The sequence below is a fragment of the Sciurus carolinensis genome, chromosome 1 (assembly GCF_902686445.1).
Source record: "Sciurus carolinensis chromosome 1, mSciCar1.2, whole genome shotgun sequence".
NCBI classification, from domain to species: Eukaryota; Metazoa; Chordata; class Mammalia; order Rodentia; family Sciuridae; genus Sciurus; species Sciurus carolinensis.
Window position 1 is genome coordinate 134,626,261 of NC_062213.1, and position 15,208 is coordinate 134,641,468.

Sequence of the window (15,208 nt, forward strand, 5' to 3'; positions counted from 1 at the left end):
GATTAAATAAGGTGGCTTGCATCACTGAGCACAACTAAGCTCCTTTAATTACATTTGAAAGCAAGGGAAAGCAGCTAATTAAAATTAGCGCAAGGTTCCTGAATGACCAGCACTGCATTGTTGCTCTAACCTGTATAATTGTGTGTTTATTAATATGTCTTCATTTTCCCTCTCGAGCATTTAACAAAATTATTTAAAATAACTAATAACCTTTAAAGAGTAAATGTGACTGAATCCAGTTATCAAAATGAATAGTGCAGCCCTTGCTCAGTCCTACCATCAATTCCCTTTCCCAACATCCATTGACACTCGTGGAGTTTCTCTGGTTGAAACCAGGAAAGCAATGCTCTATGCTTGGTGCCATTGAAGGGCTGGTCTCCAAGGCAATGCTTGGATGTTGTTTCCTTTGTGGGATTCTGACTTGGCTCTTTGTTGTCCCTTTAAGGGAAAAAGAAACGTAACTTGGATTTAAAAATCTTACTTATTGACTGTTTTCACTGACATACATTCATTCATTCATTCAAAAATTCATTTGTTCCTAAGTGTGATACTTTCCATAAATCTTTATCAAGCTTTAGTACTGTTCTTGGGGTTATGGAGGAGAAAAAAAATATGATTCCAGACAGGACAAGCTACTTTGCGGGGCCCATTGCAAAATAAAAATGCAAATTCCTTTGTGCAACAATTATTAAGGATTTCATAACATTCAAGCAGTAGAGCATTAAACCAGCATGAGACTCATCTGGGTGTGGGGCCCTGCGTAACACATAAGTCTTACAACCGTGAAACTCAAGTCAACCGGTTTATTGTTATGGTTTAGATCTGGAATTGTGCCCTGATAAGCTTGTGTTTTGAAAGTATGATCCTCAATGCATCAATGTTCAGAGGTAGGACTTTTAGAAAAATATAGGAGGACGAGCTATAACCTCATTAGTGAACTAACCCATTTGATGGATTAATAATTTGAATAGACTACTGGGTGGTAACTGTAGGCAAGTGGTGCATGGCTGGAGGAAGTATGATTCTGGGAGCGGGTGTGCGTTTGGGGACTGTCTCTTATCCCAGGATCCTCATGCTCACTCTCTCTTTCTCTCTCTTTTTTCCTCTCTCTCTTCATCCTGGCTCCCATGAGTTGTGCTGCCTTCCTCCACTATACCCTTCCACCATGATGTTCTGACTCATCTCAGACCGAAAGTAATGGAATAATGCAGTTGACTGAACTGGGACTGAGACCTCTCAAACTGTGAACCCCAAATAAACTTTTCTCCTTCAAGTTTTCTTGTCAGGTATTTTGGTCAGTGATGAAAAGCTGACTAACACACTCATCAAGCTTAAGGATAATCTATGTGGAAATAATGACAAGAAAATGTGGTTCCTATACACAGTGGGCAGAGTATAGCCAGAGAAATAATTGTCTGACCCCAAAAAAGAGTCTCATCATGCTAGATCTACTGCTGAAGACTTTATTAGATAATGAGTCACTTCCTGCTTCCATTGAGTACTCCCACTGCCAGATTAATATTTAGTTCTCAAATCATGAAATTTGCAAAGATGATAATTTGAGTTTAGTTATTTAAACATAAGAATTCAATAAAAGAATTCTAAAATATGTTGACTTGAATAAACAAAATAAATTTATTATCTATTTTGGTATCAGCTAACATTTTTGAGGGCTTGTTTTGTGCTCGGCACTGCTCAAAGAGCTATATGAGAATGATTTCATTTGATGTTCCAGAAACTCTATGAGGTAGGTAGAATCATTATCTACATTTAGTAGATGATCAATTTGGCCAAGAGAATTTAAGTGACCTGACTTGCCCAAGAAACTAAGTGACAGAGCTTGTATTTGAACTGAGATGGTCTGACTTGAGAGCCTGCATTAGTCACTATGCTAAAAGATGACAAGGGACAAAGATGATTTATTTGGCTAGGTTCCCTTTTTCTGCATTTCAATTTGTTTGTATAGATATACTTGGATCATTTGAGAATCTTAAATGGTTGTTGCATGTCAATCAAATAATTTTGGACACGTGACACAGAAAGGAAAATGTCAATTACTTTTTCAATTTAGGGAAAATAATTATTGTGCTAGCATTTGAATGGGAATTATATATCAAGTAGAAACTTTATGTTAGTGTCTTTGTTATAAGCTCCCTCTTAAGTGGTCCAGTGGATGTGGTAACTACATATCTGGTTCAATAACTCAGACCCAATGCTCCTCAGGTTTCTTCTCCTGCTAACAAGAAGTCTAAACTTGAGGCATTTTCATATCTAAGAAGAAGGTTGCAGAAAACTTGAAAGGTTCTTAGTGTATTACTTGGAAACTTTGAGCATGCATAAAGTTTACAATGAAGTAGTGATGTGATGAGAAGAGCTGTGGTTGTTACTCTGACCCATAGAAATTCCACCTGACCATGGGTCAGTTATATTGATTCAGTCAACTGCAGCCATTTGGATACTTTTTATCTGGGTGGTCACGTATTACTACAATGAATATTAATTCAATGGGTGAATAAAAAAAGTTAGGGAGAGTTGAGACTGAATTTTCTTCCTCCTTCTTCCTTCTTATTCCTCCTAGTTCCTTATTCCTTCTTCTCCTCCTTTTTCTTCTTTTTTCTCCTTTTTTTATGCAGTGATGGGCTTCATACATGCTAGACAAGTGCTCTACCACCAAGCTACACACCAGCCCAACAGTGATGCTTTAATTCTATTGTAGTTGAATTTCATTTGGCAATAGCAATTAAGATCTAGCTCTCTTTAGATATTTTACTTTATTTAGTATCTATTTAATATTAGATATTTTGTAGGCTGGTGGGACTTAAAAATCTTGGGACTGTCATGTCTTTCACTTTAACCTTATTTTCTAAATTTTCCAAACCCAAAACAGTAGATAATAAAGATAATCTCATCTCCTGAATTTCTTGAATATCTATAATATTTACTTGATATTTGTTTACTAGAATGCCTTGAACATTGTGTCTAGTAAATCTTTGTTGAATGAATGCATGTATCATTTCATTTTTAAGTTTTTCAAATGTGTCTGCAACATTATTGAATTTAGGGATCACATAATATGCATGTTTGCCTTGCTAGCACTTGACACAGGTCTGATACATGATAGATGTTTAAGAAATGTTCTATGCTGACCATAAACATTTTCTTTGATTATTATTCAGTCAAGATCCTAAGTATTTTATCCTACTTGTCTTCAAATTACTGTTTTATATGGGAAAAGTGCATCTTTCTTTCCTCTAATGATGCAAATAGGAATGATTTTTGAGCACAAAGGCATCAAGGAAGTTAAGTGCTGAGAACACAAAGAAAAATGGGACATGATTTCACAAAGCCTAAATGTCTCTTGAGGAGAAGTGAAGGACTGGGTTGACTATAACATGGGAGAGATGTGCTCATGGCAGATAGTTCTGGAGAGACAATGGTGAAAAACATTATTTCTCCCCAAGAAGGTGGTGATGGGAGGTCTTCACAGAAAAAAGAACTTTTGAATGGGACATTGAAAAAGTAAAATTTCATCAAGTGAAAAATAGAAGGAAGAGCATTCCAGAGGAAACATCATGATCAAAGGGGTACCAAGGAGTTCATGTGTAAGGATTAGCAAATAGCACGGGCCAGATAGAGCTGGGGAAGAGGGGTCAGACTGTAAAAAGGATTTGGAAACAGATTATATAGGGTCTGGAATGCCATCTGGGCCTTGGGGAATTTGTCCCAAAGACAAAGGGAAGCTATCAAAAGTTTTAAGAGCTATAAATGGCATAAGCTGGGGTCATGCTTATGAAAGAAAAGTTTGAATGTGGTAATGGTTTACTGTGTGGAAGTCTGAGAACAGGGAGTCCAATTTGGGGTTGATTTTAAGTTCAGGCAATAAATGTGGGTAACTCAAATTAGGAATATAACGGTGGGATGGATTCCAACACATTTCAAAGATAGACTACTATCCAAAGATGATGCATCAAGAGTAGAATATTGTAAATTATTTTCCCCTCTAATCATAGTGATGTATTTTCAGGATTGTACTCACCCCCGCCCATCATCTACTTTCCCATGTCCAAGAGTGCCCAGTTATTTCTAAGACTATGGCTAAAGAGGAATGCGTTACAAAGATACAGGATAGAAATAGTTTCAATGGGCCAAGATAAAGTTAAAGCTGAGACCTTCTTCAATCTGCACTCTATTTTTTGATGAATTCTACATTTGAAAAAAAAGAACCAATAGAATACATTATAGGATATCTCTCACAAGTGTCTCTCATTGCATTTCAGAGTTCTGTATCTCAAATTTTGTAGGTAAGTCATATTTCACCAAATAAAATTTCTTTGATAATTCATGGTCAGTCGTGTGGACATAATTTTCATTTGCATGACAACTGTGGAAGGTTCACATTCCGGGAACCAGGGAGGGGGGGTTGATGAGGAAGGGGTTCGAGTGGGAATCTGGGAACAAAGTTTGATTTGGTGTTGTAGCCATCCTGACATTTTCCACCCCTGAGTACTTATTTTATTTTAAATCTCAATATCTCATTCCATTAGTGTTTTGATTTTTTAAAAAGGTGCAGACTTCTTAGCCTGTTCTCCATTTCAACGATGTTCTCTTTGAGAACACAGAGCCAGCAAATTACTTAAAACAGCAAAGTGTCATGATTCAATAGTCATAACTTTTCTTCCTATTAATAATGCTTTCCCCCCTGAATCATATCTACATGTCAATCACATCAATAGACTAGAAAAACGATGTTTGGCAATGTTACAAAACACAGACATCTTGGAACCTGGTTATTTTCTATTTTTTAAACCTTTAATACTGAGCTAAAATCGGTAATAAATCTAAAAAATAATCAATAAGGATATATTATATTCTGTTAAAAATTTAGTGTAAATCTTTCAGTCTTTACAAATTTTGACCTTATAGTGGTGTAGACAGGTGAATTATAAATTAGGTGTTTTTAAAACACATATATTTTTAATTAATGCATGATAAAATACAATAATAAATACAACCAAGAATAAAATGCTAATTTATATTTTATATTTAGGTATAATCAAGTCAGGTTAAAACAGACACTTGATGTTTCCCACATTGATTCAGCATTTATATCTCAGATGCAAAAGGATCCAATGAATAATAATTTACATATATATACATTTTAAACAGTAAAAATAGATGGAATCATATAGAGGTTTGTATGGAAAGGTAGTGGAATACTAGAAAGCAGTTCAATGGTGAGATGTTAAATCTTTGGAGACTGATATGCAATTTAAGGAAAATGTAAATTATAGCCCCAATTAAATTATGGAATAAGTATTTGAATCTCTATTAGTTTTTTTTTCATGTATTCCACATTCTTCTATGAGTAATATTTATATTTTTCAAAATTCATGGGTACTTTAAAAATCCATTCTGACTTGAAAGCTTTTTGTCTCTCATGGCTAGGGTAGTGTCTGGAAGGGGATTGGTTGAGTGGGTGAAGGTGTGAGTGAGTCAGGCTTTGACAGAGGAAGGATCACTCACTTAAGGGTCCTTTGAATCTTCCCCTTTCAGTTGGTGACCCAACTTTCTAGGTATGAGCAGTTGCGATAGGTAAATTTACACTGCAGTGTGGAAGAGTGGTTATGAATGCGAGTCTGGCATTGCACCAAATGCATGACTTTGGGCAAGTGCTTTAACCTTTCTTTGCTTCATTTGCTCATCTGCAAAATAGAAATCATACCACTGATGTTAAAAGACATGATGTATGTGAAGATGAAATAGCATAGCGACTGCTTCACAGGAGCACTCCAGTACTGGTAGCTGTTCTTGTCACCATGTGCCTGAATTCTGCATCCTCTTTACTCTGACATCATCTTGGGTTTCTTCCTGATTTTGAGAGCCTTCATCTGGGTTTGCTTTCTGTTGGCTGAATCTGTTTCATCTCTTTTTTGCCTTTCGAATTCTGACTTGGTTATTTGACATGGTTGTCTCATTATTCCCTTCACTTTGCCATTTGGCCATGGTTCATTGGCTCAAGAATTTGAATGAATTCAGCTTCACAGGAGCTCAGAACTGTCTTCCCTCATTTGATCCCATTGGCCCTACTGTCTTCCAGTTGTATCAACTCCAAATCCTCTACTTATTTTGGACTCCTTACCTTCTCTCTCTTTCCACATCAAATTCATCTTCAAGTTCAGACAGTTCTTTCTTTCTTACACCTGTGATACCCATCACTTCCTTTCAGATCCCCTTGCTAGCACTACATCCCAGTTTCCCATTATTTTGCAGGTGTACTTCCTCCCTCTCCCTACTCCTGCCCACAAATGCTATATGAGTCTTTCCCCAATTTTTTTTACACTTATAACTTTTTCTTGCCCCCACTTTTTCATCAAAATCCATCGCTTACCAAAATATAGAGATATTTCACTTAGCATTTAAGACCAACAATTAATTCCTCATCAACTTTACTTCTCTTCATTTCTTCATCAAATATTTAATATAGATCATATTCCATAACAGAAACAGTAGATATAATGATTAAAAATTAGCCATAGTTTCTGCCTTCAGGAGACTCACACTCTAGTGGAGACATTTTTTTGCAAGGGCCTCCTCTTTATACCATGTGCATCCTTTTTCTGTGCATAAGAGGACATTTCTGTCCTCTCCATTGAACCTAGTCTTTGCTTTCTCTGAAGTCCTCCTGAATGTTCTTTTCCCCTGGAGGAGCCTGTTAGAGAGCAGGATAGATGCTGAATTCAGGAAATTAACTGCTGGTTGCTTTCACTTTTATTCCCCTTTAACTCATTTCACTGTCCTTCCCAAAATTACTGGATTAGAGCACCAAATACCTCTCTTCTTTGCTTCTCCAATACTCCTTCAAATCTACTACCTCTGCAGACTCTTGGGGGAAAAGGCACAACAAACATTTTGATATCTGAAAGTCTTTTCTGCTTGATTTCCGTGGACTTACTTCTGTTTATTTTAGGTCCTGAGAACATGGGTAAAAGCTCATTATGATTCTCTGACATTCAGCTCAAGTTTCCTGTATGAGTTAAAATAAATGAAAAGTTTAAACAGTTAGTGGACCTTGGAACATTTACTGAACATTATATTTTACATAAGAGCCTCACTGGTGGTTGTGGGTGAGTACTGAGACAAGAGAGTTTCTAGCTCCTATCCCAGTCAGAGGAATTTTCCTAAAATAAAATTATATCATGTCTACTATGCTAATGTTTTAGAATAATATTCAAACTCTTTACCCTGGTTTGTTAGATCTCTCAAAATTTGAATCCCTCTTTAATATCATCTTTTCATTTGCTCATTTACCAAGTAGTCATTGATACCTAGTATGTATCAGGAAGTGTAGTCTAAGTTCTAAATATATAGCAGGCCTTGTATTTGAGACCTCTTCTTTTAGGAGGAGTTGAAAAAAAATTAAGCAATGATGATTTCTGAATGAATTTTTTTTCCTGTGAAAAATAATTTGAAAACTGAAGAAATCCAAATAGGAATTTCTAAAGATTACTTGTCAAATCAAATGTAGCACAACTATAAAAATGTAGGGAAAATACTCTAAAAATCTGCTTTTGAATTACTTCAAAATTGTCTAAGATTTTTCTGTACACCAAAAAAAAAAAATCAAAATTAGAAATTTTTGGAATTGTTAGTGGCTTATGCCACAAAGAGAAAGTGAAACTCAATGACAGGACTCATTCTCTAAGAAAAGGTCTTAGCCCCACATCAAATGATTGACAAATGAATGCATACTTTGGTGTACATCAACATAAAATGTTTAAGTTTCTTAAAAATCATATTTTTTGTTTCTGCTCTGGAGTACCACTTTTTAATTTTTTTTTTATTTTTACAGACTGCATTTTGATTCATTGTACACAAATGGAGTACAACTTGTATGGTTGTGCACTATGTAGATTCATAATTCCTGTAATCATACATGTATATAGGGTACCACTTTTAATAAACTAATGAAATATAGACCCCAAACCTTATTGGATAATGAGTTTTTACTCTATTGACAAGAGCTGGGACAAAAATGAGACAAGCTAATGTCCTAGAAGGTAACAGTAGTCTGGGTTAAGGACAGTATTAGTTCTGGTGACCAATAAAGACCTTTTCCATCCCTGCGCTTGGAGACTATAGTTGGTTGTTCTTCTAGGTGCTTTAACATGTAGTGCTGTCTCTCCTGTTCCTGAATTTTCATCCAGGTTAATCTGCTTCCCTTATTTCAAGCACCTTCCATTCTCCCTCCTTTTCTTGCTGGCACTGATTCCAATGGGCCAAATCAAGATGTCTTATTTTCCTTCAAATTTTCCCTGCCATCCTCACGTCTGACTTAGGTGTCCCTCTGGTACCTCCAACATGTGCTGCACTGTTATAACTTTCTGTTACTCATCTGAATTCTCTGTTACACTAAACTTTTGAAGACCAGGGTCAAAGTTTATTCCATTCCCTTCCATATCTACCCCCAGTGGCTAGCTTAGTGCTGGCAATCTAATCATTGTGGACATCATACTTGTTGAAGGAATGTATGAATCATAACAAAGGAGTATGTGTGAGATGAAAGAAGGGGAGCATACATCTAGTTAAATGAATAATATGAGCAACATGTAAGACTTCTGAAGAACTTCCAGTAGCATTTTGTAGCCAAAGGTTGTGCAATATAGAGGAAGAACCATCTAATGCTTTTGAAGGAACTGTTAAGTAACATTACAACATTACACTGAAGGGGATAGACTAGGTGCATTATCTATATTTCATTAGGACTTTCTTTCTGAGATGGGGTCAACTGTAAACAAGAGGATGGTAGTGGAGTCATGACAAGTATTATTAATAATAATACTAATTATTATTATATCTGATTGTTTATAAACAAACACTCTTACCAGGAAAACAGTTTGGTACTCTAATTCCTAATTTGCTTTTTTGAAGGAGGTATGAAGGCTTTATTAAAGAAAGACAAAAATCATCTAAGGGAAAAATTTACATGCACTCACAAACAGTTTTAGACAGATTTAATAATTTAAAAAGTGCAGGTACCAACATTTTATATTTTAATGTTTTAAAGTTGGGTATTATTAGCTCTAACCAGCTGACCTATTTATGTAAAGGGCAGTCTTATATGAAAGAATGTCCAAGACTCTGTAATGATTTTGATTGACTGGGAAGAGAGGTGCAAAAAATGAACATATGCTTATATGGACAAGATAAACTATTAGAAGCAAAATAGGAAGAAGAGATTTTTAAAACTGCACTGTAAAAGTATTCACTATACATTAGAATTAAGTATACAATTGGGCCACTAGGACCTTCCATCTGAGAGGATTCACTTACTGAAATACTAATGCAAACTCAATAGGAGCCATCTCATCTTTAAGAGCACCTCTCAGCATGGGTCCTCCAGGGAAGCCTCACGTTGAGACTCCAGTGCGTTATTTGCAATTCACTTCCATGCCCATCACCTCGTGCCCGGATCATCTGCAGAACAAAGGTACGAAGCAGCCTTCTCCTTCATCCACTAGCAACACAGAAAACTGGGTGCCTTGAAAGCAGCAAGATGCCTGTGATGTTACACATGCATACTAACAGCAGATGTTTTCTTGCTGTGATAGTCTTAATTTGGTTTACAATTTATAAGGCTTTTTGTTAGTGAACATGGTCACAAAAGCAGATATTTTTCAGGCCTCTGAAGTACTTTGGTTAAAAACAAAAAACCCTCAGGCAATATTTTGTATTATTTGGAGCTATAATTTGGCAGGATTCAAGATATATAAGTTTCTTTCCCCCTAGATTCCAGTCTCAGCTGGAATGGGGAAGGATGCAGGGAGATCAGGTACCTTTTTAATGTGCCTCTTTTCCCACTAATGCCCTGATGTTAGAGGACATTGACTAGTGACAAACAGTGCAATTTTCTTTGTATGTGAACTAGAGCATTTCAGCTAAAAGCTTAAAGGAGCTTGCAGGTAAGTTGTCTCGGCAAGAGTTTCTCCCCTGAAAGAATACAACTTAATAAATGTGCAGTGGCTCCATTTGGACCCCTACCTGCCTAGCAATACAAAATCACAGTCTGTCTGCTGCCTTGAGCTCATGCCTTGCACACACACGAGCTGGCCCCCTCTGCGGTTCACTGGAGTGTATTTCATTAGAACCTCTTCGTGGCATGGTGAACCTGATTGTAATGAATGGGCTGAACTCTGAAAGCACTGGGCACTGACCTTCCATCTGCTGATATCCTAAATCAGGCCATTAGAGGATTCCACAAGAAAGAGCATGCTGTTTATAGGTTAATTTATCTCTCATTTGGTTCAACTAGATGTGTGCTTATAAAGGTCCTCTAATTGAATCTTATAGATGCCACAGAGATCTTTCCATTTTAAGAAAGCCTTTGGAAACAAATACAGTCAGTCCCCAGTTATCTATGATAATGGGCACTAGGCCGGCATGGACGAGCGTAACACAGAGATGGTTCTTGATTCTCATTTGTGTGATTACTTTTAAACCCCATTCCCATCAAATATTGAACCTGAACAGCTGCAATGTCTGATCCTGGTCGATCTCCCATTTATTTTAGCTGATGACCCTCCCATCAAAATGCTATAAACAAAGGAGGCCCAATGTCTGATTATTATACGTGTCTCTTTAAAACACAAAGGAGTATAGATACTGATGGAGTCAGATGAAGGAATTCTTTAGACGAATAACACAATGGCCTCTGAAAAGTCAGGCATTTCTAGTTGTCTACAGCATATGTACATTGTAGTGACAGTGTCTGTTAATTGAGAACTCACTGTGTGTCCTATACTGGGCTTAACATTTCATTGTTTAATCTTCACAACAAACCAAAGAGGTTTGGAGCAATTTTTGTTCCCATTTCATTGATGGGGAAACTGAGGTTTAACAGAGGTAAATAGTTGCCTTGCAAGCTAATGCTGGTGAGAACCCAACGGGTACTGACAGTCTGTCATGTCTAACTCTTCTGACCTTGGAATTGGCTTTCCACCTCTCCTGCCCGCAGCAGGTGAGGCTCCCAGGAGTTATGCTCCGTGATGCCAGTGGTCCACGCTTCTTCAGTCTTTCCTTATTTCTCCATCCTTTCTATCCACATCTGGATCCAACGTCTTTTAAAGCTTAGTGAGTTACCCTTTCTCTACTAGTTCCTGGTATTGAGATAGCATGAAAAGGTGTCAACACATGAAATGAACCCTCTTCACTAAAAAATGACCATCTATACCCTGGTACTTCGGAAAATCATCTTTATTTTGAAACTTTTACACTTTTTTACATGTTTTTTCCCCCTTTTTCTAGAGTCAATAAGTACTTCATTTCTTTCCTTTTAAAAAACTGTTTCAATTACCTGGAGCACACATGTCAATGTTTTACTAAGCTGTTGTCATCAGTGAGGAGCATCCCAATCATCTGGAATGGTGACTCCTTGTCATGACACTGCCCCTGTACACCTCATAGCAGCCAATTTCTAAATATTGAAGGTTTGTGCCTCAGCACTTAGTTAATTCATTTATCACCTACCTTTAAGGGATAATTGTAGGTGCATAATTTTAGCAACATCATTATGCCTGTTGATATAATCCAGAGCCGCCACAGTGGTGCAGCCCCTGATTATATGTTCAGTTAACTGCCGCATGTTGTCAGCACCTCATTCACCAGGTTTTCTTCTGTTGGATACTTATAATAATTTACAGCAAAAATAGTCCTGCCAGGAATGATCCCAGCAACCCCATGGCCTCACAAACTCACAGGTACAGGTGGCATGTAGCTTTACTTTCCAGTTTGCACTTTTGGTAAACAGAACGTGGACTTGGGGTCAGACTGCCTGATTTCTGGTCTGGGTTCTATGGACTTTGGGCAAGTCACTAACTTTTGCTGGGAGCTATTTCAAGTTGGACATAAAATGGTCATGAAAGTATATGGCCTGCCTAACTGCACAAGATTATTGTGATGTTCAATTGGAATAATATAGTTGAATGTGCTCTTAAAACTTATAAAATAGGGGCAACATGTGACATGGGATTTCTCTGTCTCAAAACATATTTGCCCGATGCTGTTTTCATATACTCTAAGGAACATTCTCACTTTCCACCTTACATTTGGGCAGTTGAACAATTTTCATCCAGATTTTCATGTTAGAAAATGGCTTTTATTTTCACTTTTGTAAACTATATGTAAATTCCCTAAAGGCAGGGACAAAAGCTCATACCTCTTTGTTTCATCCATGAATCCTAGACCTGCAAAAGTGTTTTCACTTAAAAACCTCAACTCAATTGGTTGGAGGTTGTTTGATTTGAGGACTATACATTGTTGACCTTAGCTATTCCCTTTTTATGTAATAGGGTTGCAAAATTAGAGTTTTCCGATGCTCTATGATGTTTTGTCATAGAGGTGACAATTTTACAATAATGACTTTGAGTATATCCAGGGCATTTTGAAGAACAAATTATAACTTGAACTCAGGATCACAAAGATTTTTTTTTTTTTTTTTTTTTGGTGGTGCTGGGGAGGATTGAACCCAGGGTCTTGTGAATGTGAGGCAAGCACTCTACCAACTGAGCTATATCCCCAGCAAGACCTTTGTTTTGATGGCATCATCCCTGTCACTAGAATAGCTCTACCCCACTTTTTCAATTTTGCTGATGTAGTCATTTGGCATGGGTTTGTTTTGTTGTTGTTTTTATTGTTTGAGTGAAAACATTAGTGCAAAATATGAAACTAATATCCATGTATCCTGTGGTCCAGGGGGAAGAGGAATAGGCAGGGACAAGGATGGAGCTGATTTATAAGATGCCTCATGGGAATTAGTAAGTGGCGTCCTCTGTGGGTGAACAAGTTAGGAAAAGATGTCACCTTTACTGGGTAACTGTCCCATGCTGGGCATTTAACTTGGAGTGGAGTCAGGACTTGTTTCAATCTCCACTCAGTGTCCTTGACGGTGCCTCTATACAGAACACAGACTGCATGGTGACATGAGAGGGAGAGGCCATGGCTTTCCTAATGGGAGAATAAAATCTTCAAGTAACTGCAAATATACTTAGTACCAGGTGGGCCCATGATGGGGCTACTGGTGACACTTGGTCTTTTCCTCTCTACCTGGGTTCTCTGTTGCCCTTTTGATGACATCTTGTGGTTCCTTTGCCCGTCACCTGGCATTTTCATCTTAGGCTTCCTGTGTGCAGGTCTATGAGTAAGAAAAGAAGGAGGCTGTGTGTGCCTTTCCCTGGGGCCCATCAATCTCCAGGGAATGGCTCTGCCTCTAAGACAAGTCCCCCCAGAAATGGAACAATTGACATTAATCTTTTCTATAAATAATCATTTTGCACCTATAACACACCAGGTTCCAGCAATACAGCAGTGATGAATCATAGAAGATAGAATCTTTGGATTTTTCCTCAGGATGTGTCCAACTCTGCCTTCTTACTCTTCAGGTCTCAGTTGAAATGCCTTTTCTCCACCATCCTGGCTCAAACTTTGCTAAGTTTCTATGGTCTTCAGTATTCTGCCTGGTATAATAGTCTCCACTTTTGTTATTACTAGTACAATGGCATTCTTCCTTCCCTGACTCTATGCATATGAGATCAGGGATCATGACTGCTGTAGCTCTGGGGCCTAGCTGAATGTCTGGCACATAGTAGACCCTCAGTTAAGTACTGGTTCAATGAATGAATGAATGAATGAATGACTAGCAAGCATAGGGCCCAATTAATTTACCCTTTGATAAGCCTTTGTGAAAATGCTATTATGCATTTGAATGGGAGGGATATATCTATCCTTGAAATCTAATGAGCTTTGAAATAATCACTAAAGTTTCCTGCCTAGAGTCTTCTCTGTAATCTCTGCATAAAAGATCTTTTTAAATAAGAGTATTTTAAATTGAATATCAGAAAAAAATGTCCTTTCATCAGTTTTAACAATAAGACGGCCATTTTATTTGACAAAAAGAGAACCTCAGAATTTAGTTCATTGGGGTGATTTATATGATTAATTGTAGCCTGCTGCTGCAATATGGCAATAGTGATAAATAGCAAAGTGTTGGGATATTTTAATTGTAAAACGGCATTTCTCTAGCCTTTGATTGATCATGGTCACTGCGATCATGACTGAAACCTTTCTATATTTAATTTCTTCTTTTGAGTTAACATCATTATAAATCCTATTTCCATGAACAATACAACATTTACCCTTTCAAGAAGCACCTAAGCTTCCCAGTGCTGTGTGGTTGCTGAATAAGTAGAAACTAACCTTTCTCCCAAGCAAATCTGAAAGAGAAGGGGTTTCAGAAAGCCTTTGCTGTCTGTCTCCCCTTGCAGGGAGGTCTCATCATGATGTGGGGACACCCAGTGAGTGTAGTGTTCTAAAGACCCATAAAACATTATTTGACATGAAAATTTGGCCTCGCCTACGAGCTGTTGCTAATGAATTACATATGATGCAAGAAGAAGCATGGCTGAAGTATTTTTATTAATACTACTAATAATTTTTGCTTATACAGCACCTTTCATTACAGAAAACTGAGTTTGAAAGGAAGCTTTAAAGACATAGGGTAAAATTACTGGCTCATAACTTCTTAGACCTGCTGCTGCTGCCCCTCCACCAAGTTGGGGGCAGGGGAACTGAGTGCAGCTCAGAGAATCTCAGTAGCTGAAGAGTTCTAGACTTCAGATTCCACCAGAAAGCAAAGTGAAAAAAAAAAATTTGTTAAAGAGTAGCAAATAAGTCTTCCTTCCCCTATGATGTGAAATTAAGTAAATCCCTCTCAAGTAAAAGTTGTAACGAGGGCTGATGTTATGCTGTGATCTGCAGCCTTTGGCAGAACACCTATTGTGTGTTTAGCCTTGTCTTAAGTGCTTATGTCACAGATTCGATCTCTGCAACATCTCTGTGAAACTGGTATTATTATATTTCTTTTATGGATGAAGTGATTGAAGCACAGAGATGTTAAGCAACTATCCCCATTTACCCAGTCCCCGCTAGTAAGTTCCTGGCTGTGAGTCTTCTGGATTCCAGTCTGAAGAGAACAGAATACCTTGGTCAACTATAGGTACACACTGCTGCTCCATATTTTGGCACTAAGGTAAAAATTCCTTAATCTCTATTTATTTGGTACATGTTTCTTTCTCCAGTTCCTGAAGAACGTTGCAGTCTCCATGAGGAAGTGGTTTTGAACTTAGGTTTATAAAGTGTATCTTATACTTTTAGAATT